The sequence below is a fragment of the Balaenoptera borealis genome (genome assembly GCF_965194805.1).
Source record: "Balaenoptera borealis genome assembly, chromosome: 2".
Classification (NCBI taxonomy): Eukaryota; Metazoa; Chordata; class Mammalia; order Artiodactyla; family Balaenopteridae; genus Balaenoptera; species Balaenoptera borealis.
In genome coordinates, this window is record NC_138867.1 from 54,571,686 (window position 1) to 54,598,259 (window position 26,574).

Below are 26,574 nucleotides of genomic sequence, written 5' to 3' on the forward strand. Positions count from 1 at the left end.
ACATATCTTCTCTGATTTTTTCTTTGATTTGTGACTTAAGAGCTCTTTTTATTTTCCCACAAAATAATGGCCACTGTAAACAGAACTTAAGCAAGTACTCTGGCAAAAGTCCATCTCAGGATACAGAGATGAAACAGTTGTACCACAAAGTGTCTCTTCCCTTCTGAATTCCACTTCTCAAATAGCATTTTAGTCAAAACCCCCAAACCTTGCTCCAAAAAAGCAAATGCCTTTGAAGTTCTTGTAGTTCCAACCATGAAATGTGTCTAATGTGAGTTTTTGGTTTCATTTCAAAGATTTTTTTCTCCCTTACTGATTTCATCTAACTAAAGTATCTGAAGCAGTTGGGATTTTTTCCCACATTTTGTTTAGTTGAACTAAAGATGCTAATTGAATTTAGGAGTTCGTCCAAGAGGAGATCATGGTTGCATGAATGCATCATTGCCTGTGCATATGGATTCAACACATCTGAAAGAGCAAGACTCAACTCTGTGGGTTGAGGGAGGCTGATTTCCCCCAAGGCCTAGGTCATTTTCCAGAAATAATATTAACAACTAACATTTTTTAGTGCTCTCCACATGGCAGGCATTGTTCTAAAAACTTTTTAAAACTCATTTTTCACAGCTCTGTAATTATCCTCATTCTATAGATAAGGAAAGAGAGACAGAGAAGTTTGTGTCTAGCTGACTATTCTAAGATCGCACAGCTAGAATATGGCTGAACCAGAAATAAACCTCAGGCAGACTGGATCTGAAGCCCACTCTCTTAACCTCTACCTTATGCTGCACCTCAGTAGCAATCAATGAGGGTCTTGGGAGGTGCACACTCAGCCACATGCACCAGTGTGACCTCACAGGTGGTTTATGTGCCAGCATTCCTCCTGATTGGTTGAAGGTCCATTCTGATTGGTGGGTACCCGTGCTATATTGATTGTTAAAAATTTTGATTCTACGATGGCTTTAATCCATTTCCTTCATTCTCCACATAAGAAGGAGAGAAAATTTTTACTACATGGTATCCAATCAAAGCATCTTGAGATATTGCCAAAATGATTGATTTCCATGAAATTGTTCTATCTGGTTCTACTGATCACCCCTTCTGGTCTTCTGTGTGGCTTCATTTCCTCTCTCTTTCTCTGTCTAGACATACATACATATTATATATATATACATCTGTATCTCTACCTACCTATCAATCTACTGAGAGAGAGAATGTGTAATATATTGATGCTCCCCAAGGGTCCAAGCTCAATCTACTTTTCTTCTGAAAGAATACATTCAAATACATTCTCCTGGCTAACTTTCAACTGACAATCGCTTCATTTACCACTGACACATCAATGCTCTACATCTATTTCTGGGCTCCTCTTCACTCCCAAGATACTGAACTTTATTTCAAAGCTGTCTATTGCCTCAATGGCTCAAGCTCAACATATCCAAAAATAAAACCTGTTATCTTCCCCTAAAACCTATTCTTCTCCTATATTCTTCTTCCATAAACCCCATCTTGGTTAGTGCTAATGTTATCAACCTGGCATCCCAACCACTATGACTCCTGGCTCCCTTGCTCACATTCAATTAATTGTCAAGCCCTGTTGATTTGATTGCTGAAATCTCTGAAATGAGACTATTTCTCTCCACTCTGACTTTAATACAGACTTCCTTATCTCTCTCCTGGATATTTTTCTTTAATGCTGAATTGAAGTATAATATGCACACAGAAAAGTACATCCTTAGTGTACAACTGACCACATCCACATGACCCACGCTCAGGTCAAGAAGTTCAGTATCCCTTGGAGTCTTGTCTCCTCCATGACGGGGTCTGCAATTCCACTGCTGATATGTAATGACTTTAAGGCTCGGATACGTATCAAAACTCAAATATCCACAGTGGTGCAGCATTTTAAGTCATTGTCACGTATCGCTAAATGTGTGTGAGCTATTTTTTTTTTTTAAACATCTTTATTGAAGTATAATTGCCTTACAATGGTGTGTTAGCTTCTGCTTTATAACAAAGTGAATCCTGTGTGAGCTATTGAAGAACACAATTTGGTAAATGGGAGGGAGGGCACGGGCTACTGGGCAGTTGAGAGATAAAAATTGTCTCCACCAAGGGGTGGAGAGTTCTGAGAGACATGGCTGGGGAAGCCGACCTTGACTGCCAAAGACAAACTGCCTATTTGATAGTTAATCAAAGGACAGGCTGCTATGGTAACTAAATAGAGTAACGTGACCCTCTTGCCCGCCGTGTTCCATTCCCTATATTCAGTTATTTGTTGCAAATAATGGAACAAAAGTCAGGATGAAACTCATGAAGCCTTCAAAGTCAGAGTAGGTGAGCCCAAAGGATTGAAAATTCACTTATGTGAATTTACCTAATTTGTTATATTACATTCACTCTCAGCCTCATAATAAATCAAAGTAGAATTCTCTGAACTGAAATTTTTTTGAGGAGAGGTCTTGAACAGCACATTCCTTACCCCTAATTAGGTCCACAGGAAAAAACCTCTTGGAGCAAGCCTTCTGTAAGGTCCTCTTTTCTCTTCTAGAAGGCCTCTTTCTCTAACTTTAGGATTGCAATTTGCATCTTCTGCTAGATTTCTGCTTTTGGCCACTACTGCCACAGTTCCACCTATTTAAATAGCTATTTGTTTAGAAAAATTCTCTCTAGCTTTCTTTATAGCCATTAGAAGAACATTCAGATTTATTTTTGATGACTAAAAAATAGATTAATATTATGGGTCAAAAATTGTTTAAAAAGTCTTCCCCTAGGCTGTCTTTCATGCAGAGAACAATTATTACATGTCATGGAGGTAGAGTTATGTATGGGCATAATAATTTTTAAGCCCAGTTGAACAGTGAGAAGTTTTCTGATGCAATTGAATGGCTCCCAACTCTATCAGACACTATTCAGTTGCCCCTGAAGATATCAACAAGCAACTCAATTGCACTTCATTTCTTCAGAAACAATTGGATTGCTCCAGAGTAACTCAAATGACTCTCACCTTCCTGGGCAGAGCTCAACTGTATAAAAAAAAGGAAAGACATGTGGTTAAAGGAATACTCAGTGGATGTCAGCTAAGAATTCACCAGATGCCTTTCTGCACTGGAAAAGTTGTTGGGCTGGAACAAGGGAAGGAAACATGGAGGGTACAGTAACGCATATGTACCACACATTTATTCTTTCAGTGAACAGTCTACACTGTGCCAGGCACTGTGCTAGGTGCTCAGGCTATAGAGGCTGGGTAGAAAGATCATTCTTGACCATATTAGTCATTTACCTCCCCAACTCAATTCTTTTTCTCGTTATAGTCTCTGACTTTGGGGGTGAGGAATCCACCCTGTCTGCTGGGTCTATGTAGTCTTGGGGGGCTTTCCCCCCAAGATTCAGGGTCAACATATGATCATGGTTTAAGCCAATTACTATATCATATTCCCGTGACTACAATGATTGATTCAAGAGATGCATATGGCTTAACCTGGTCCAGGCAGAGTGAACCTCAGACTTGTAAGAGAACTTTCTGAAAACTCTTGCTCTTTTGCCCACCTGAGAGGTTTTAGCTACTATATGCATTTAATTACAACACAGAGAGAGCTCAAGCTGTCAGGGGTTCATCACGGAGTCTGAGCATTAAGCCAGTATAGCAGGAGGCTCAACCACGGGATGGCGAAAAATAGTTATCCAATGCAATGAATTATTTTAGCCCTGAATCTAATTGTACCTGAATCCAGCCCTATACCCCCATACCCTGTAGCCCCATATCCAATTTTTCAGTAACAGATGAGGACGAAATGCTCAGTGGGTCTACAAGGAAAAAAGCCTGAGCTGACTGTGTCTTCGATCTGAATCAGCTCAAGATCAAGAAAATTGATATAGGTTTTCATTAGGAAATAGTGAAAGAGGCAGATGCTGGGGTAGTGCGTGGAGAAAGGAAAAACTAAGAGACAGAAAACAAAATAATGGGAGGGATGTTCTTGGGGAGCTTGGGGAATGGGTTTTATTATCTGAGAGTCACCTTATTTGAAAGTCAACTTTCTCTAAACTTTCAAAAGAGCAATATATACTTCAGTTAATATTTTTAAAAAACGAGTAGTAATACATTTACACAATGTTGATGATGTATGTTGCACTCCAGGCAGAATTTCATGGATCCCATATGTCCATGTTTAAATTTCAGGCTTAATTCCACAACAGGACATTTAAAAATCCATTTTACAATGTAAAGTAATAATAAGAATATCATTTGAAAACTGCCATGGAATAATTGGGTTACATTGTAATGGTTCACCATGTATTTTTATGGCTCTAATTCTTCTCTGTGACATCATGGTGAAAATCTGATTCAATTATGGTGGATAATCTGTTGGGAAGAAGTGCCAATGATGTTTTTAAAAGGAGCTGTGGATACTTTGATTTCAAAGTAATTAATTCCAAGGGGAACCTTTCTGAGATGAAATAGTGAGGTTATTTGGCCATGAGAGCTTTCACAGTCATGAAGAAAAAAGTAAGCACCATCCTTTTATTAAATTGACATTGCGTCAAGAAAAAGAGCTAAAAATGATTGATTGCAAATATAACGTACGGGATAGAAGCATCTGGTTCAGGCATAAGTAACAAAGGCTTTTCAACATATGGCACTAATTTGAGTTTATGCCTATGTCATCTCACCTTTTCAAACGGCGATGCCTTTCTCAAGGTGGGCTGTTCTGTGTATCAATGTGGAGCAGGATAGCACAGGGGGGAATGAGTATCCTCCTGGCCTGTTTCTGTTAGAAAAGGTGTTCAGTACGAATACAGGGACTTGAGGCAGGTGTATGTTTCTGGCTCCAATTCATCCATAATGACAGCTGCAAACCCAAGAATGGGGTGGCATTAAGTCTAGGGGCCTTGATTAGAAATCGGACACAAAGTGTTGAACACAGAGCACTTCAAAGGTTTAACTGAGGCTTATTGTCCTCATTTCTAAGGCAAAACCAAATCTAGCTTTGACAAATTAGAGGAAGATGGGATTTAAAAAAAAATTTTTATTGAAGTATAGTTGATTTACAATATTGTGTTAATTTCAGGTGTACAGCAAAGTGATTTGGTTATACATATATATGTATATGTCTGAATTCTTTTAAAAATCCTTTTCCATTATAGTTTATTACAATATACTGAATATAGTTCTCTGTGCTATACAGTAAATCCTTGTTGCTTATCTATTTTATATATAGTAGTGTGCACCTGTTAACCCCATATTCCCAATTTATCCCTTACACCCTCCCCTTTGGTAAATATAAGTTTGCTTTTTAGGTCTGTGAGTCTGTTTCTGTTTTGTAAATAAGTTCATTTGAACTATTTTTTAGATTCCACATATAAGTGATATCATAATATTTGTCTTTCTCTATCTGACTTACTTCACTTAGTATGATAATCTCTAGGTACATCCATTTTGCTGCAAATGGCATAATTTCATTCTTTTTTATGGCCAAGTAGTATTCCATTGTGTGTATGTATATGTGTGTGTGTGTGTGTGTGTGTGTGTGTGTGTGTGTGTGTGTGTGTATATATATATATATATATATATATATATATATATATATATATACCACATCTTCTTTAGCCATTCATTTGTCGACGGACATTTTGGTTGCTTCCACGTTTGCCTATTGTAAATAGAGCTGCTATGAACATTGGGGTGCATGTATCCTTTCGAATTAGAGTTTTCGTCTTTTCTGGATATATGCCCAGGAGTGGGATTGCAGGATCAAGGTAGCTCTATTTTTAGTTTTTTGAAGAACCTCCATACCATACCTCCACCATTCTCCACAGTGGCTGCACCAATTTGCATTCCCATCAACAGCGTAGGAGGGTTTCCTTTTCTCCACACCGTCTCCAGCATTTATTATTTATAGACGTTTTGATGATGGCCATTGTGAGCAGTGTGAAGTGATACCTCATTGTGGTTTTGATTTCATTTCTCTAGTAATTAGTGATGTTGAGTACCTTTTCATGTGCCTGTTGGCCATCTGTATGTAAGAAGATGGGATATTTTTTTTATGCCTGTGTCTCCATACCAAAAGGAGTTTGACTCCGTTTAGCTTTAAGGAAACCACAGAGGACTGAGCAGCTCCTTCAAAGTTGGTGGCATCAAATGAAACTTCCCTTCACTGGTGACTCGTAAAGAAGAGGGCAGCAGCATCTCTTCTCCCTGACACTTTGGTGGTACACTGGTCACTAGGCATTCTTAACCCAAGCCAGCCCTGCAAGCACCAGGCCTTGGACTCCTGCACTCTGCTCTTAAGAGCTCACAGAATAAGAAACCAGGAGAAGTACATTTGCAGAAAATATCGATATCCAGTATACCTGAGATAATAAAGGATAACATTTCCTTTGGATTTAACCCTTAAGAAAAATGTCTCCTCTCTCTTCCAGGAAATGCCACATTTCAATCTGCCTTCTCTTGGTTTTCTGAGGAAAGGGCTCTAACCCCTGGCACCGTCCCAAGTGCTTCCCCGCTCAGCTTGACCCTGACTCAAGGCAGCTCAGTTACTCAGCCCACAGCCAGCTTTGGCCATGACCTTGCGCTTAATTTCAGGTTACCATCCTTGAGAATAAAAAGTCTTGTTCTTGTGACAGCCATTCTGTCTTCTCCTGGGAGAAACTGTTCAACTTTTCATGACCCTTTCTCATAAATCTAATTTTTAAATTGAATTTTTCTTAAAACAGTAAAAAAGTAGTTGCTCTCTGACCTGACTGGCTTCCTGCCACTCTCTAGCCAGCCGCCTGCCTCTCCATGGAGTGGAAGTCTGACACCAGGTCACAAGTGTCTAGGGCTAAACATGAAGTTTTACTAAGTCTAAACTATTTTATATAGCTCACTTCTAACTTTTAAAATGAATATTTGTTTTTTCATTTTTGGTTTCATCACTGACACATCTGAATTTTTCTGACAATAAAACTGTAAGTCATCACTCTGTTGGGACAAGAACCTCTACTTCATGTTCTGATCTAAGGCAGTCAGCAGTTGATTTAATAGACTTTTCCTCCCTCAGAAATGGCTTAAGTAAGTTGGTGTTTCAAGATTATGTAGATAAAGCATAAAGTTCCTCCACTTTTATAATCCTTGAAAAACCTCATTTTGATGCCTCATAAATTTTAAAATACAGATTTCAGCTCAGACTTTCTAATTATGATGCTCATCCCATATTCTAAATTTATTGTCCAAAGATTTATAATCTCCATGAAAATCCAACTGAATAGTAGATGAAAATATGTTTTGGATCCATAATAGTTCCCCGCTTCAGGGAATACAAACAACAAATTGAAATACAAACAAACAACACCTTTGTACCCAATTAACTTTTTCCTGTAAGTGTGATGGTAACTGAAACACTTTGATTCCTACAGGAAAGTGCCATTTTCAGAAAGCTACACCTAATAGGGTGAGAAGGATGGGAGATAATTTAGAGGACAGAAGATCCATTAAGGAGTATCTGTTGGAAACTCTTCTTTTTTTTCCCCATCTTTATTGGAGTATAACTGCTTTACAATGTTGGGTTAGTTTCTGCTGTACAGCAAAGTGTATCAGCTATACGTATACATATATCCCCATATCCCCTCCCTCTTGAGCCTCCCTCCCACCCTCCCTATCCCACCCCTCTAGGTCGTCACAAAGCATTGAGCTGATCTGCCTGTGCTATGCAGCAGCTTCCTTGGAAACTCTTGTGTGACTAGTTTTACTCTGGAAACGGAATTATATCTACCTAAATTGCAAAAGTAGTTATTTGCACACATTTCTGGCAAAACTTTGGAAATGCCAAATTACAGCAGTAAGAACTTTCAGACTGTAGGCTGAAAACAGGATCAAATGTACTGGTAAACATCCAGCCACTTGTGGTCTCTGTGGCAGCAAAGGCTCTGGAGAAATCTGTGGGGAGGAAAGAGGAGAAAGGCTCTGGGCACTTAGTGCTTTCTGGGAAGGATTTCGTGGCTCTGCACAGGAGCTTAGAAAGCCAGAAGCAACTGTCAGCTTGGGCAGGGTGGAAAGTACATGACATACCCTCAGTTAGAGTCTCCTTCATTATTATGCTTCATCTTGGTGGGTGCTAAGTCTTTAATAAACCTAATGGAAGGAAGTCTTTTAAAAATAAATCTCAATGTTTTAACAGGAATTTTAAGGGTTATCCATACCAATGATGGTTATTCATTCATGTAGTATTTTGAGGACTTTACATATTTACTAGGAGATAGAGAAAATGCCCTTGCTTTTGCAAGCTGTTTAATACTTTTTCCTGTTCTTCTCCTTATTATTTTGAAAACGAGGCATTGAGCCAGAAGTTAGATCATGTGAACAGTACCTAGGCATAGTTTGTATACAGACAGCTGGAAAATATAGGTAATCAAATTAAAACATGACTTCTGTCAATACTCAATAACAGATGAACCTCATGGGAAACTTCTCTGTTCCTTTCTAAATGAACCTTTTGCTTTTCTGCCCCTTTTCAGACTCTTCCCAGATCGTCCTTTCTCCCCTCTATTTACCTATTATTATTATTACATGATATTATTACAGCACAAAACACAAGCCTTTAAGGGACCAGACGTGATCTCCACCCCTCTCCTCTGTAGACTTAATTTCTGTGCCAGCATTTGACAGTTATCCTTCAATGGCTTGCATTCGAATTAGCACGACACATGTCCTGATTTGACTGGGAAGTCCAGATTAACCTCTTTTCCTGGCATCCTTTCCTATTTAGCATTTGCCTCAGATTTTGGGGTTTTGTTTTTAAACAAAGCCTTATTATTAATAATGACATTACAATAACCAGGATGGACCTCCACTGTGCACTTCTGTCTTCCACCAAGGTTGCATCTAGGAGTGTGTGAGGCACACGTACAGAGTTCTCACTTTAACACGTAGTTAAATTAAAGATGACCAGCAGTAACTTCTTTTCCTAACCTTTTTAAAATACAGTGTCAGCTAACGTTTCCCTTTCAAGGACAGCAAGCAGGACACTCAGTGATGAAAACAAGTGCTTGCAGACGCAAGCAGTGAAGGCCAGCTTGCTCGTGCAAGCCTACAGTGGTGGGGGAAGTGATTGACACTGTCGCTCCAGCTGGACACTGGTCATTCAGCCAGATATGCCAGGACCTCTAGGGGCAAGAAGCAAGGTCTCCAGGCCACTTGGCATGAGGGTCAGTGGGAAATTGGGGAAATTATAGGTCGTACCATGGAATATGTCCAGAAAACAAAAGCTGAACAATCCTGCCATAGTGCATACAGAGAAGACTGTTGGAATGCTTTTGTTGCAACAGTTCTCTCATTTATCATATGGTGCAAACCAACATTGATTTATTTTGTTGCTTGGCAGCACTTTTTATTTTACAAAAAGAAAGCCTGTCGTCAGCATGAGCTTTATTATTATGAATGAGATTAAATCCACATAACATAAAATTCACCATTTCAACCAGTATGAAGTGTCCAATTCAGAGGTTTTAGGTATGTTCACAATGCTGTGCAACTATAACCACTATCTAATTCCAGAACTTTTCCATCATGTCTCCAAGAAACCCTGTACCTGTTAGCAGTCACTCCCAACTTCCCTCTCTTTCTATTCTCTGCAACCATCAGTCTACTTTCCGTCCCCAGGGATTTGCCTATTATTGATATTTTAAATAAATGGAGTCACAGAATATGAAGCCCTTTGTGTCTGGCTTCTTTTACTTAGCACAGTGTTTTCCAGGTTCATCCATGTTGTAGCATATATCAGTACTTCATTCCTTTTTATTTTTGAATTATATTCTATTGTGTAGATAAATATACCACATTTTGTTTTGCATTCATTTAATGAACATTTGTAGTGTTTCCAGTTTTTGGCTACTATGAATAATGTAGCTAAGAACATCTGTGTACAAGTATTTATGTGGACATAAGTTTTCCATTTTCTTGGATATATACCTGAGAGTGGAACTGTTGGATAATATGGTAATTTTTTGAGAAACTGCCAAACTGTTTTCCAAAATAGCTACACCATTTTACACTCCCATCAGGAAAGTATGAGAGTTCCAACTTCTCTACATCCTAATAAACACTTATTATTATCTGTTATTTGATTACAGCCATCCTAGTAGGTGTGAGTTGGTATCTTATTTTGGCTTTGATTTGTGTTTACCTAGTGACCGATGATGTTGAGCATCTTCTCTTATGCATATTGGCCATTTACAAATCTTCTTTGGAGAAATGTGTGTTCAGATCCCTTGCACATTTTTCAGTCGTGTGGTTTGTCTTTTTATTATTGAGTTGTAAGTGTTCATTATGTGTCTGAATATTAGCCCAATAACAGATACATGATTTACAAATATTTTCTCCCATTGTGTGGACTGTCTTTGCACTCTCTTGGTAGTGTCCTTTGATGTACAAATGCTTTCAATTTTGATGAAGTCTAGTTTTATCTATTTTTTCTTTTGTTGCTTGTGACTTTGGAGTCTTATTTAAGAAACCATTGCCTAACCTAAGGTTGTGAAGACTTAAACCTGTATTTCCTTCTAAGCACTTTTAGTTTTACATTTAGACCTTTTATCCATTTTGCCTTCATTTTTATATATGGTGTGAGATAAGGATCCATCTTCATTCTTTTGCATGTGGATATCCAGTTGTCACAGCACCATTTGTTGAAAAGACTATTCTTTCCCCAATGAATGGTCTTGGCATCTGTTTTGAAAAGCAGTTGACCACAGTTATATGAGTTTATTGCTGGACTCTCAGTTCTATTCCATTGTTCTATATGTCTATCATTATGCCAGTACCACACTATTTTGATTACTCTACCTTTGTAATAAGTTTTGAAATCAGGAAGTGTGTGTCTTCCAGCTTTGTTTTTCTTGTCATAATTATTTTGGCTGTTCAAGGTCCCTGAATAGCCCTAGCTTAGTGATCAGCTAATGATTGGATAGGGATTTCCTTCAATGCCTAGAACCAAACAAACTCCCAGTCTTTGCAGAGGGGCTTCTGTGTGTATTGACATGCCTTCAGCACTCAGCCAGGGGGCTGACCACCCTACATTAACCTTCACTTCCTGCTTCTTCAGAGCCTCAAAGTCATCCAGAGGTGAGAGTGTAGGGCTTTTTCAGGTCTTTCCTGAGGATGAACACAACTAAACATGACCTTGAACCTGGGCACGTGTGTCTTTCTAAGTTTCCCACTCTGAGATTTTCCTCCCAAGATTTTTGGTTCATCTGCTGTTTGCTCCAACTGTTGTTCATTGCACTGGGTAGCAGGGACTAAAACATTTGCCTATAAATGTTTTCAACAAAAATTCTGTGTCCCATTATCAGGTTTAGCACTCTTTAGTTGAGAGTGCTAGTCAGGTGAGATAAAGACAAGCCTTTTTTTTTTTCTTTCATATTTGGAAATTTTTTTTTTAACATCTTTTTGGAGTATAATTGCTTTACAACGGTCTGTTAGTTTCTGCTTTATAACAAAGTGAATCAGCTATACATATACATATATCCCCATATCTCTTCCCTCTTGCGTCTCCATCCCACCCTCCCTAACCCACCCCTCCAGGTGGTCACAAAGCATCGAGCTGATCTCCCTGTGCTATACGGCTCCTTCCCACTAGCTATCTTTTTTACATTTGGTAGTATATATAAGTCCATGCCACTCTCTCACTTCGTCCCAGCTTACCCTACCCCCTCCCCGTGTCCTCAAGTCCATTCTCTATGTCTGCATCTTTATTCCTGTCCTGCCCCTATGTTCTTCAGATCTTTTTTTTTTTTTTTTAGATTCCATATGTATGTGTTAGCATATGGTATTTATTTTTCTCTTTCTGACTTACTGCACTCTGTATGACAGACTGTATGTCCAACCACCTCACTACAAATAACTCAATTTTGTTTCTTTTTATGGCTGAGTAATATTCCATCGTATATATGTGCTACATCTTCTTTATCCATTCATCGGTTGATGGACACTTAGGTTGCTTCCATGTCCTGGCTATTGTAAATAGAGCTGCAGTGAACATTGTGGTACATGACTCATTTTGAAATATGGTTTTCTCAGGGTATATGCCCAGTAGTGGGATTGCTGGGTCATATGATAGTTCTATTTTTAGTTTTTTAAGGAACCTCCATACTGTTCTCCAAAGTGGCTGTATCAATTTACATTCCCTCCAACAGTGCAAGAGGATGCCCTTTTCTCCACACCCTCTCCAGCATTTATTGTTTGTAGACTTTTTGATGATGGCCATTCTGACCGGTGTGAGGTGATACCTCATTGTAGTTTTGATTTGTATTTCTCTAATGATTAGTGACGTTGAGCATCCTTTCAAGTGTTTGTTAGCAATCTGTATATGTGATTTGGAGAAATGTCTATTGAGGTCTTCTGCCCATTTATGGATTGGGTTGTTTGTTTTTTTGATATTGAGCTGCATGAGCTGCTTGTAAATTTTGGAGATTAATCCTTTGTCAGTTGTTTCATTTGCAAATATTTTCTCCCATTCTGAGGGTTGTCTTGTCGTCTTGTTTATGGTTTCCTTTGCTGTGCAAAAGCTTTTAAGTTTCATTAGGTCCCATGTGTTTATTTATGTTTTTATTTCCATTTCTCTAGGAGGTGGGTCAAAAAAGATCTTTCTGTGATTTATGTCATAGAGTGTTCTGCCTATGTTTTCCTCTAAGAGTTTTATAGTGGCTGGCCTTACATTTAGGTCTTTATCTGTTTTGAGTTTATTTTTGTGTATGGTGTTAGGGAGTGTTCTAATTTCATTCTTTTACATGTAGCTGTCCAGTTTTCAGAGCACCACTTATTGAAGAGGCTGTCTTTTCTCCACTGTATAGTCTTGCCTCCTTTATCAAAGATAAGGTGACCATATGTGCGTGGGTTTATCTCTGGGCTTTCTATCCTGTTCCATAGATCTATATTTCTGTTTCTGTGCCAGTACCATACTGTCTTGATTCCTGTAGCTTTGTAGTATAGTCTGAAGTCCAGGAGCCTGATTCCTCCAGCTCCGTTTTTCTTTCTCAAGATTGCTTTGGCTATTCGGGGTCTTTTGAGTTTCCATATAAAATGTGAAATTTTTTGTTCTAGTTCTGTGAAAAATGCCATTGGTAGTTACATACAAATTGCATTGAATCTGTAGATTGCTTTGGGTAGTATAGTCATTTTCACAATGTTGAGTCTTCCAATCCAAGAACAGGGTATGTCTCTCCATCTGTTTGTATCATCTTTATTTTCTTTCATCAGTGTCTTATACTTTTCTGCATACAGATTTTTTGTCTCCTTAAGTAGGTTTATTCCTAGGTATTTTATTCTTTTTGTTGCAATAGTAAATAAGAGTGTTTCCTTAATTTCTCTTTCAGATTTTTCATCATTAGTGTATAGGAATGCAAGAGATTGCTGTGCATTAGTTTTATATCCTGCTACTTTACCAAATTCATTGATTAGCTCTAGTAGTTTTCTGGAAGCCTCTTTAGGATTCTCTATGTATACTATCATGTCATCTGCAAACAGTGACAGCTTTACTCCTTCTTTAATTATTTGGATCCTTTTATTTCTTTTTCTTCTCTGATTGCTGTAGATAAAACTTCCAAAACTATGTTGAATAATAGTGGTGAGCATGGACAACCTTGTCTTGTTCCTGATCTTAGTGGAAATGGTTTCAGTTTTTCACCATTGAGAACGATGTTGGCTGTGGGTTTGTCATATATGGCCTTTATTATGTTGAGGTAAGTTCCCTCTATGCCTACTTTCTGGAGGGTTTTTATCATAAATGGGTGTTGAATTTTGTTGAAAGCTTTTTCTGCATCTGTTGAGATGATCATATGGTTTTTCTCCTTCAATTTGTTAATATGGTTTATCACATTGATTGATTTGTGTATTGAAGAATCCTTGCATTCCTGGGATAAACCCCACTTGATCATGGTGTATGATCCTTTTAATGTGCTGTTGGATTCTGTTTGCTAGTATTTTGTTGAGGATTTTTGCATCTATGTTCATCAGTGATATTGGCCTGTAGTTTTCGTTCTTTGTGACATCTTTGTCTGGTCTTGGTATCAGGGTGACGGTGGCCTCATAGACCGAGTTTGGGAGTGTTCCTCCCTCTGCTATATTTTGGAAGAGTTTGAGAAAGATAGGTGTTAGCTCTTTTCTAAATGTTTGATAGAATTCGCCTGTGAAGCCATCTGGTCCTGGGCTTTGTTTGTTGGAAGATTTTTAATCACAGTCTCAATTTCAGTGTCTGTGATTGATCTGTTTATATTTTCTCTTTCTTCCTGGTTCAGTCTTGGAAACTTGTGCTTTTCTAAGAATTTGTCCATTTCTTCTGGGTTGTCCATTTTATTGGCATACAGTTGCTTGTAGTAATCTCTCACGATCCTTTTTATTTCTGCAGTGTCAGTTGTTACTTCTCCTTTTTCATTTCTAATTCTATTGATTTGAGTCTTCTCCCTTTTTTTTTTTGATGAGTCTGGCTAATGGTTTATCAATTTTGTTTATCTTCTCAAAGAACCAGCTTTTAGTTTTATTGATCTTTGCTACTGTTTCCTTCATTTCTTTTTCATTTATTTCTGATCTGATCTTTATGCTTCCTTTCCTTCTGCCAACTTCGGGGGGGTTTTTTGTTCTTCTTTCTCTAATTGCTTTAGGTGTAAGGTTAGGTTGTTTATTTGAGATGTTTCTTGTTTCTTGAAGTAGGATTGTGTTGCTATAAACTTCCCTCTTAGAGCTGCTTTTCCTGTATCCCATGGGTTTTGGGTCATCGTGTTTTCTCATGTCATTTGTTTCTAGGTATTTTTTGATTTCCTCTTTGATTTCTTCAGTGACCTCTTGGTTATTTAGTAGTGTATTGTTTAGCCTCCATGTGTTTGTATTTTTTACAGATTTCTTTCCGGTAATTGATATCTAGTCTCATAGCATTGTGGTCAGAAAAGATACTTGAAATGGTTTCAATTTTCTTAAATTTACCAAGGCTGGATTTGTGACCCAAGATATGATGTATACTGGAGAATGTTCCATGAGCACTTGAGAAGAAAGTGTATTCTGTTGTTTTTGGATGGAATGTCCTATAAATATCAATTGAGTCCATCTTGTTTAATGTGTCATTTAAAGCTTGAGTTTCCTTATTTATTTTCATTTTTGATGACCGGTCCATTGGTGAAAATGGGGTGTTAAAGTCCCCTACTATGATTGTGTTACTGTCGATTTCCCCCTTTTTGGCTGTTAGCATTTGCCTTATGTGTTGAGGTTCTCCTATGTAGGGTGCATAAATATTTACAATTGTTATATCTTCTTGGATTGATCCCTTGATCATTATGTAGTGTCCTTTTTTGTCGCTTGTAATAGTCTTTATTTTAAAGTCTCTTTTGTGTGATATGAGAATTGCTACTCCAGCTTTGTTTTGATTTCCATTTGCATAGAATATCTTTTTCCATCCCCTTACTTTCAGTCTGTATGTGTCCCTAGGTGTGAAGTGGGTCTCTTTTAGACAGCATATATATGTGTCTTGTTTCTGTATCCATTCAGCCAGTCTATGTCTTTTGGTGGGAGCATTTAATTCATTTACATTTAAGGTAATTATCGACATGTATGTTCCTATTCCCATTTTCTTAATTGTTTTGCGTTTGTTATTGTAGGTCTTTTCCTTCTCTTGTGTTTCCTGCCTAGAGAAGTTCCTTTAGCATTTGTTGTAAAGCTGGTTTGGTGGTGCTGAATTCTCTTAGCTTTTGCTTGTCTGTAAAGCTTTTAATTTCTCGGTCGAATCTGAATGAGATCCTTGCTGGGTAGAGTAATCTTGGTTGTAGGTTTTTCCCGTTCATCACTTTAAATATGTCTTGCCACTCCCTTCTTGCTTGCAGAGTTTCTGCTGAAAGATCAGCTGTTAACCTTATGGGGATTCCCTTGTATGTTATTTGTTGTTTTTTCCTTGCTGCTTTTAATATTTTTCCTTTGTATTTAATTTTTGATAGTTTGATTAATATGTGTCTTGGCATGTTTCTCCTTGTATTTATCCTGTATGGGACTTTCTGTGCTTCCTGGACTTGATTGACTATTTCTTTTCCCATATTAGGGAAGTTTTCAACTTTAATATCTTCAAATATTTTCTCAGTCCCTTTCTTTTTCTCTTCTTCTTCTGGGACCCCTATAATTTGAATGTTAGTGCATTTAATGTTGTCCCAGAGCTCTCTAAGACTGTCCTCAATTCTTTTCATTATTTTTCTTTATTCTGTTCTGCAGTAGTTATTTCCACTATTTTATCTTCCAGGTCACTTATCCATTCTTCTGCATCAGTTATTCTGCTATTGATCCCTTCTAGAGAATTTTTAATTTCATTTATTTTGTTGTTCATCATTGTTTGTTTGCTGTTTAGTTTTTCTAGGTCCTTATTAAACCTTTTTTGTATTTTCTCCATTCTATTTCCAATATTTTAGATCATCTTTACTATCCTTACTCTGAATTCTTTTTCAGGTAGACTGCCTATTTCCTCTTCATTTGTTTGGTCTGGTAGGTTTTTACCTTGCTCCTTCATCTGGAGCATCTGCGTATTTCTCTGTCTTCTCATTTCGCTTAGCTTACTGTGTTTGGGGTCTCCCTTTTGCAGGCTGTAGTTTCCTAGTTCCTGTTGTTTTTGGTGTCTGCCGCCAGTGGCTAAGGTTTTTTCCGTGGGTTGTGTAGGCTTCCTGGTGGAGGGGACTGGTGCCTGTGTTCTGGTGGATGAGGCTGGATCTTGTCTTTCTGGTGAGCAGGACCGTGTCCCGTTGTGTGTTTTGGGGTGTCTGTGACCGTATTATGATTTTAGGCAGCCTCTCTGCTAATGGGTGGGGTTGTGTTTCTGTCTTGCTAGTTGTTTGGCATAGGGTGTCCAGCACTGTAGCTTGCTGGTCGTTGAGTGGAGCTGGGTGTTAGCGTTGAGATGGAGATCTCTGGGAGAGGTTTATGCTGTTTGATATTATGTGGAGCTGGGACATATCTGGTGGACCAATGTCCTGAACTCAGCTCTCTCACCTCAGAGGCACAGGCCTGACACCCAGCTGGATCACCTAGACCCTGTCAGCCACATGGCTCAGAATAAAAGGGAGAAAAAAAGAAAGAAAGAAAGTAAAAAGAAATAAAGTTATTAAAATAAAAAATATTTTTTAATTATTAAAGATAAAAAGTAATTATAAAAAGAAAAAAGAAAGAAGACAGCAACCAAACCAAAACACAAATCCACCAATGATAACAAGCGCTAAAAACTATATTAAAAAAAAAAAGAAAAAGGACAGACAGAACCCTAGGACAAATGGTAAAAGCAAACCTATACAGACAAAATCACACAAAGAAGCATACACATACACACTCACAAAAAGAGAAAAAGGAAAAACAAAATAAAATCTATATATAAAAAAACAACAACAGAGCAAACAAATGGTTAAACTCTAAATACTAAGCTAAGATAAACATAAAACCAGAAACCAGTCAGTTGCATACAGCAAACCCCAAGTCTACAGTTGCTCCCAAAGTCCACTGCCTCAGTTTTGGGATGATTCGTTGTCTATTCACGTATTCCACAGATGCAGGGTACATCAGGTTGATTGTGGAGATTTAATCTGCTGTTCCTGAGGCTGCTGGAAGAGATTTCCCTTCCTCTTCTTTGTTCGCACAGCTCTCGGGGTTCAGCTTTGGATTTGGCCCCGCCTCTGCGTTTAGGTCGCCTGAGGGCGTCTGTTCCTTCGCTCACACAGGACGGGGTTAAAGGAGCAGCTGATTCGGGGGCTCTGGCTCACTCAGGCGGGGGGGAGGGAGGGGTATGGAGTTTGGGGCGAGCCTGCAGAGGCAGAGGCTGGCGTGACCTTGCACCAGCCTGAGGCGCGCCATGTGTTCTCCCGAGGAAGTTGTCCCTGGATTGCGGGACCCTGGCAGTGGCGGGCTACACAGGCTCCCGGGAGGAGCGGTGTGGAGAGTGACCTGTGCTTGCACACAGGCTTCTTGGTGGCAGCAGCAGCCTTAGTGTCTCATGCCCATCTCTGGGGTCCACTCTGCTGGCCGCGGCTCGCGCCTGTCTCTGGAGCTCCTTTAAGCAGCTCTCTGAAGCCCCTCTCCTCGCGCACCGCAAAACAAAGAGGCAAGAAAAAGTCTCTTGTCTCTTCGGCAGCTGCAGACCTTTTCCCGGACTCCCTCCCGGCTAGCTGTGGTGCGCTAACCCCTGCAGTCTGTGTTCACGCCGCCAACCCCTGCAATCCGTCCGAAGCCCGAGCCTCAGCTCCCAGCCCCTGCCCGCCCTGGCGGGTGAGCAGACAAGCCTCTCGGGCTGGTGAGTGCTGGTCGGCACCAATCCTCCGTGCGGGAATCTCTCCGCTTTGCCCTCCACACCCCTGTTGCTGCGCTCTCCTCCATGGCTCTGAAGCTTCCCCCCTCCGCCACCCGCAGTCTCCGCCCACGAAGGGGCTTCCTAGTGTGTGGAAACCTTTCCTCCTTCACAGCTCCCTCCCACTGGTGCAGGTCCCGTCCCTATTCTTTGTCTCTGTTTTTTCTTTTTTCTTTTGCCCTACCCAGGTATGTGGGGAGTTTCTTGCCTTTTGGGAGGTTTGAGGTCTTCTGCCAGCGTTCAGTAAGTGTTCTGTAGGAGTTGTTCCACGTGTAGATGTATTTCTGATGTATTTGTGGGGAGGAAGGTGATCTCCACGTCTTACTCCTCTGCCATCTTGAAGGTCTCCAAGACAAGCCTTTTTTAAAATTCTATTTTGTTGAAGTATAGTTGATATACAATGTTGTGTTAATTTCTACTGAACAGAAAAGTGATTCAGTTATACATATACATACATATATATACACCCTCTTTTTCATATTCTTTTCCATTATGGTTTATCACAGGATATTGAATATAGATCCCTGTGCTATACAGTAGGACCTTGTTGTTTATCCATTCTATATATAGTAGTTTGCATCTGCTAATCCCAAACTCCCAATCCATCTCTCCCCCTACCCTCCCCCTTGGCAACCACAAGTCTGTTCTCTATGTCTGTGAGTCTGTTTTTTGTTTTGTAGATAAGTTCATTTGTGTCATATTTTAGATTCCACATATAAGTGATATCATATGGTATTTGTCTTTCTATTTCTGACTTACTTCACTTAGTATGATAATCTCTAGTTGCATCCATGTTGCTGCAAATGGCATTGTTTCATTCTTTTTTATGGCTGAGTTTTATTCCATTGTATATATGTACCACATCTTCTTTATCCATTCATCTGTCGATGGACATTTAGGTTGGTTCCATGTCTTGGCTACTGTAAATAGTGCTACAATGAACACTGGGGTGCATGTATCTTTTTGAATTACAATTTTCTTCAGATATATGCCCAGCAGTGGGATTGCTGGATCATATGGCAACTCTGGTTTTAGATTTTGAGGAACCTCTGTACTGTTTTCCAGAGTGGCTGCACCAATTTACATTCCCACCAGTAGTGTAGGGATCCCTTTTCTCCACACCCTCTGCAGCATTTGTTATTTGTGAACTTTTTAATGATGGCCATTCTGACCAGTATGAGATGGTACCTCATTGTAGTTTTGATTTGCATTTCTTTAATAATTAGCCATGTTGAGCATCCTTTCATGTGCCTGTTGGCAATCTGTATGAAAGACAGCCTTTTGAGAAGCTCCTCCAGAAAGCCACCAGACAGAACAACTAAGAACAATTTGCAAAGGTTATCTGTTCTTCTCTCTCCTCTACCAGTACCAGGAATGCAGGCTGCTAATTTCAAGGCTACAGTTGCGCGGGGGGATGGGGAATGGGATTAAAGTAAGATGCCACAAAGCTCACTGTTCTTACTGAGATTCAGTCATTTTTCTTGAATAAGTGCTGCATGGATTGCTGCAAACTTTTGGTTGCTGCAATAAGTGCTGCAAGTTTCCAAAGCACAAAAAGTTCTTGGTTCTTATTATTTTTGTCAGTTTTTCATTGCTTTTATGGAGAGGTAAGATTTTAGCATTCCTTATCCCCCTATCTTGTCTCAGTAGTGAACTTTTTAAAACACATGTTTAATGAAAAATTAAGAACTGAATTTTCATTTCTGAAGAAAGTCAATGGTAAATATGAAATCTGAACAAAAACACTTCCATTATACATTTACCATTGAGTCAGTAGTGACAGCTCTGACCACTGAAAACAGGAGACAGAAATTTGCTGAAGAACTATCAACATTTACTTGAAAAGTTGGTACTTATTCTAAGAATACCATGTTTAAAGACAATTTAACACATACAGCTGCACCAAGTGTGTTTATACATCACCCTTTGAAATAACATTGTTTTGAAGATGACTTTTTTTTTTACCTTTTTATTTTATTTATTTTTTTTAACATCTTTATTGGAGTATAATTGCTTTACAATGTTGTGTTAGTTGCTGCTGTATAACAAAGTGAATCAGCTATACATATACATATATCCTCATATCTCCTCCCTCTTGCATCTCCCTCCCATCCTCCCTATCCCACCCCTCTAGGTGGTCACAAAGCACTGAGCTGATCTACCTGTGCTATGTGGCTGCTGCCCACTAGCTATCTATTTTACATTTGGTAGTGTATATATGTCCATGCCACTCTCTCACTTCGTCCCACCTTACCCTTCCCCCTCCCTGTGTCCTGAAGTCCATTCTCTATGTCTGTGTCTTTATTCCTGTCCTAACCCTAGGTTCTTCAGAACCACTTTTTTTTTTTTTTTTTTAGATTCCATATATATGTGTTAGCATATGGTATTTGTTTTTCTCTTCCTGACTTACTTCACTCTGTATGACAGACTCTAGGTCCATCCACCTCACTACAAATAACTCAATTTCGTTTCTTTTTATGGCTGAGTAATATTCCATTGTATATATGTGCCACATCTTCTTTATCCATTCATCTGTCTATGGACACTTAGGTTGCTTCCATGTTCTGGCTATTGTAAATAGAGCTGCAATGAACATTATGGTACATGACTCATTTTGAAATATGGTTTTCTCAGGGTATATGCCCACTAGTGGGATTGCTGGGTCATATGGTAGTTCTATTTTTAGTTTTTTAAGGAACCTCCATACTGTTCTCCATAGTGGCTGTATCAATTTACCTTCCCACCAACAGTGAAAGAGGGTTCCCTTTTCTCCACACCCTCTCCAGCATTTACTGTTTGTAGATTTTTTGATGATGGCCATTCTCACCGGTGAGAGATGATACCTCATTGTAGTTTTGATTTGCATTTCTCTAATGGTTAGTGATGTTGAGCATGAAGATGACTCTTGTTCTAAATTCATTTGTCTCATTTTTAATCCTAAATTCTCTCGTACATGTACAAAAAAATGAAGTGATAACTGTCAATATGTTGTCTCTGTTAACAAAGAAATAATTTGCAAATGAATAACTAATATCTGTGACAACCGATGCTTCAGACAGAAATCAGTTAATACCAATAATGAGTCATTTTTTAAATCAAATTAATAGAGTCAGAGTAAAGCTTATGAAAGTTCATTGTGTTGAATTTAAAATATTTGACATTATAGTGAACATCACTATGAATACAGTTCAAAAGTTTAACACTGAAGATAAAATGATTTGTTTTTGTAGTCATAATATGAACACAAACTTTGGGAAGGCACAGAATCATAACATTAATAATGTTTTTACTAAATTAGAAAACGATGGAGCAGAAATGTATTTGGAACTGGTTGTGTGCATGCATAATTCATACTTGTGTGCTCAAACAAGCTGTAGTATCCTTCCCATAAAAATAGAAGTTGTAGTTGTTAAGATTTACAAATATTTTTTATATGCATAGAGTAACTGAACCATAAAAATTTTGGTGACAGAGCTGATGCTGAATTCAGAAAGTTATTTCAGCCTGGCCACAAGTGTTTTCTCCCCTCATTGTTTGTCACCAAATGGAATTCAGAAAATTTTGAATCTTTGAAGAACTATAAATCCACCTAAGTGTGACCTACAGTGGTATTATATTATTTTGTAAATGAGTCCTTTGCAGTTTGTTCAGAAAACAGCATTTAATGATAAACAGAGACAGAGTCTTTGACAAGTTTTATCCTATAAAATGAGTTGTAAAAGAAAATTACTCTGAATAGAGGCAAAAAAGGCAGTACATTTCAAATAGTTACACATTTCAATTAAAGAGATTTTACACGTAGGTAAGAAGAATTTTAGAAAGATAAAACAGATAAAACTGAGAGAAAATTATTATTGAAAGCATGCAGTAATTACCAGGAGTGAAGGATTAACATCTCCAGACATAGAGTCCATCAAATTTCCTGCCCAAACAATAATAATAATTTTTAAAAATCCACATGAATGCACATTAAACAGGTAAAAAAAAGCAAGCGTCAAATGACAAGGCTAAAACAATTTAGTCAAGGAGATCCTTTATTCAAGAGAAAACAATCCATGGGCTGTGGTGGGGGGTGGGTTACAGTGCCTCACAAGCAGTGGAGGACGCTTCCCAAGGGAATTAGGGCAACTTTATAGAGAAGAGGCAATGGGGAAGCAGGGCATGACTGGCTAGGAGGTCAGGGATTTCCTTGTAAGGCTAGCAGGTCCTATTTTCTAGTGTAAGATGAGCTAGCTGAAGCTGAGGTGGAGGGCTGTGATTGGCATTTGGTTTCCTTGTCAGATGTTTCCTGTAAGTGCAGGATGACTTAGGTTTAGATTTGTGACTTGAGCCAGACCACTGGGGAGTCCTCCATTTTGTGGGTCCTGATATGCAAGTTAACTTTATCTCAGGTCAAACACTATAGATCAGGAATCAAAATGATATCAGGCTTCTCGTTGGCACCACAGAAAGCTTGAAAGCAATGGAACAAGGCCTTCAAAGTCTGAGTAAAAGTGACTTCTTAACCCAGCCAAATTATCCATCAAATGTGAGGGTAGAATAATGACATTTGGGACTTCCCTGGTGGCACAGTGGTTAAGAATCCGCCTACCAATGCAGGGGACACAGGTTTGAGCCCTGGTCTGGGAAGATCCCACATGCCGCAGAGCAACTAAGCCCGTGCGCCACAACTACTGAGCCTGCGCTCTAGAGCCTGCGAGCCACATCTACTGAGCCTGCGTGCCACAACTACTGAAGCCCACGCACCTAGAGCCCGTGCTCCGCTACAAGAGAAGCCACCGCAATGAGAAGCCCGCGCACCACAATGAAGAGTAGCCCCCGCTCACCGCAACTAGAGAAAGCCCGCGTGCAGCAACGAAGACCCAATGCAGCCAAAAAAAAAAAGAATAATGACATTTTCAGATACTTACATTCATTCCAAACAGTGTCTCAAAAAACAACTAGAAGATGTTCTCTAGCAAAATAAGAGAGTAGATCTAGACAGGAAACGACAAGAAGTCCAGGAAATGGGTGCTAGGAGAGCCTTGAAAGGAGAAGCCCCAGGAAAATTGGCCTAGTGGCTTGGGGCCTTGGGAGCAGACTCCCTGAGGCCCTGGTTGCAGATGTGCCCCATGGCTTTGTGAAAGCCTGCTCCTTTAAATGGATGGCAATTTACACAGCGTTCTTTCAATTGTGAGCTTCTGCATTCTTTACCTATTTGTTTACACACCATTAAGTGTTGCATAAAGTGAGATAGCACTGGAATTCTAAATTTCCTCTCCTAACAAAAGAGAGAGTACTCTGTCTTTGAACCTTAAATGTGCTTTACTGTCCCTCCCCTACTCTATACTTAATGTTCTGGCAGAAAACTAAGCTCCATAAGTCTTGCTGGTTTCCTTGGGTCTCTCTAGGTATGAGTCCCTCTACGATTCTTTCATATGGAGCACTTATAATATGCCTTGCACTGAGGGGTAAACGATCCACCTGATTCAGAAATAGGATGGCTGATCTGATTCAGCACACCATTGGGCGGTCTGGCTACGTCTGAAGGTGAATGGAATGACCACCTCAACAAGAGCGAAGGACATTTGCTGAAAGGAAAAAATGATAGAATAAAAACATTAGGGCTGTCCTTCAGAGAAGGAAATCTAGGATAGTGCTCTGTCCCATAGAACTTTCTGTAGTGATGCAAATATTCTGTGTCATTTAATACCTTAGCTGTGGCTATTGAGTACTCGAAATGTGGTGAGTGAGACTAAGGAACTGGAATTTTCGTTTCATTTAGCTTTAATTCATTTAAATTTATATTTAAATAGCCATGTGTGGCTAGTGGCTACCATATTGGACAATGCAGGTCTAGAAAGAAATTGTAAATGTTTCTGGTTCAATAAGTTACGTTTCTAACTTCTTAGGATTTTCTGAACCCATTATTTCCTCTCCTTTAGGGACAACTAATAACCTGGAGCTATAAGGGTCAGATCGATTATTTCAGGGAGAATGGAAAGAGGGAGAATAGAGAGAGGTTTAGGGAATAAAATAACCTTGGGGGGAGGCTGTCGGAACAGCTAGAAATAAGAAAGGCAGAAGTATTAACTAGTTTTGGAAGAAGATGGAGGCTGGGAGGAAGGAAGGGAGCTTAGAAAGCCTGTCAGGGATGAATGACTGAGCCTGGGTGCTCAGCCAGCCCTTTGCTAGGGGAACCCAGTCTGGGAGATCCCATTGCAAATAGCGTGAACTCAGTTCTTTCATTCATTTTATCAAAATTAACCACTCATTTCTTTTAAGTAATACCTTCCAATTTAAATATGTAAATTACCATAAGTAAACGAAACGTGTTTCACCTTGGTTAGCATAATCAAGGCTGTGATTCTTATTAAAATTAATAGGTGAAGTCTAACGTATGCATTTACTAATGATTTGAACACCAAAATGTGCATGATGGCACATGTGTGCACACACACTGCTAATCTTACCTTACACTTTTCTGTGCATTATCTAGGTCCTTCCTTAATTTATTGACTGGAAAAACATGAGCAAAGATCCAAAGAAACTTCCTGTCATTGCTCTAGAATACATGATGTCCTTCCCTCAGCTTGGCAGTAGGGGCCCCAGCCTGCACTGTAGAATTGAACATTTTCTCTCTCTCACACGTACACACACACACATGCATGCTCCTTAGTTTTTGCATAAACCGTTGGGTAAATGAATAGATAACTTGAGTCTTCTGGGGGCTTACTTTCTCTGAGAAGAAATACCAAGTTTCTCCAGTCCAGATTTGGACAAATGCCCTTTGTCTTCAGAAAAGTATCAACATTTACTCTAAACTATCATGGCGCTGCAGGACCTGAAAAATACTCTTTGTAAAGTAAAAAGTAATAAAAAATTTAAATAATTCAGATTTGACTCACAACGTTATTACCAGGGCTCATTGCCTCAGAGAAACCGTTAACGATATCATAGGGAACTGGGAGGAGAATTCGTGAAAATTCTACAGGTTGATGAAAATAACACTGACTCAATGCTGTTTATTGACAACGAACACAAATAGCTATAGCAATACTTGAAGTAATATGCTTTAATATATTTAGGGCTTTAAATTGGGTTCTGAAACCCTTTTTTCAAAAGTCAAAAATCTGCTCAACAAGTCTTTATTTCAAGAGCTCAAAAGATTGGCACTAGCAAATTTCAGCAGACCAGTGAGAAAAAAAAAAAAGAATCATTCAGGAAAAGAAAAAGACATTTTGGATAAAATGTTCTTCAGCGGGGCTAGAAATGTTATCATCTTTTCTTCCCTAGCTCTTTCAGTTCTTGTACCAGAAATTTCCCAGGGTCCTGGTGCATGAATAGTAACATACGTTTGTCGGTCAGTGACATTTATTGGGTCTGTCCTCTGTGCAGAAATGTGAACTGATGTGGTGGGAGAGATTCAAAAGAACTGCAAGACCAGAATTTCCTCTCTGTATATGAGAAACTGCATATGAAAAGCATATGCATAGACTAATATATAGTGAGAGCATATGAATAGTGGAAAATCTCTAGGTACATAATTAATGAAGGCTCACTGAGTACAGGAATTAAGAGAATTAGGTCAAGTTAATCAGGGAAAGTTCTTAGGAAGTGATTTTGAAGCCAGATTTGAAAGGTGAGAGAGAGTTTAATGGAATGGTATGAGAAAATACCTCCTTCTTTGCTTGCCCATTCCCCTCTTGAGGGCTGGTGTAATTTGGGGCTTGTCTTTCCATTGCTGTACTGGTTAATGGTATGACTGAAACAAGGCCTCATTACACTGTAGATACTGTTGTGCCGAGCTACAGAGCAGGCAGGGGGCGGGCTGATATTCTATGACCCTTCTTTTTGAATTCTAGGTTTCAAGGCAACTTCAGATCAGGTGAGGGTACAGATCCTTCTTGAGAAAAGAAGAGGCAGTTGAGGGCAGGAGAGCATGCTGTGCATTTTGAAATAAAAGAATTGCTAAAGAGCAGAGGCACCTTGGAGGAGCGGGAAAGGAAGGAGGGCCCTTGGAGAGTGGTCCTCTGTGGACCACTGGTGGGTGAGGGCTTGATAGGGATCCAGGTGTTCCCTAGAGGTGGGGTGGAAGGGTGTGGCCCACACTGAATATCTGCTTCTGCTCAGATAAGACGGTCACTGCTGTCAAGGAGGGGGTAGGGGTGGGGACAGTGTGGGGTGGAAAAGTGATGAGTTCAGGCAGTTGTGACATGGTGGGCAAGTGCTGTGATTGAAGAGAGTGAGAACGCGGTGGGGACGCTGTGAC

General features: G+C 39.3%; 1 long non-coding RNA gene across 1 annotated transcript in view; it reads right to left on the minus strand.

Annotated features, from left to right (window-relative positions):
• The window catches only part of LOC309619442, a 670,492-nt gene that overhangs the window by 71,699 nt on the left and 572,219 nt on the right, over nucleotides 1–26,574 (minus strand). The window lies entirely within an intron of this gene.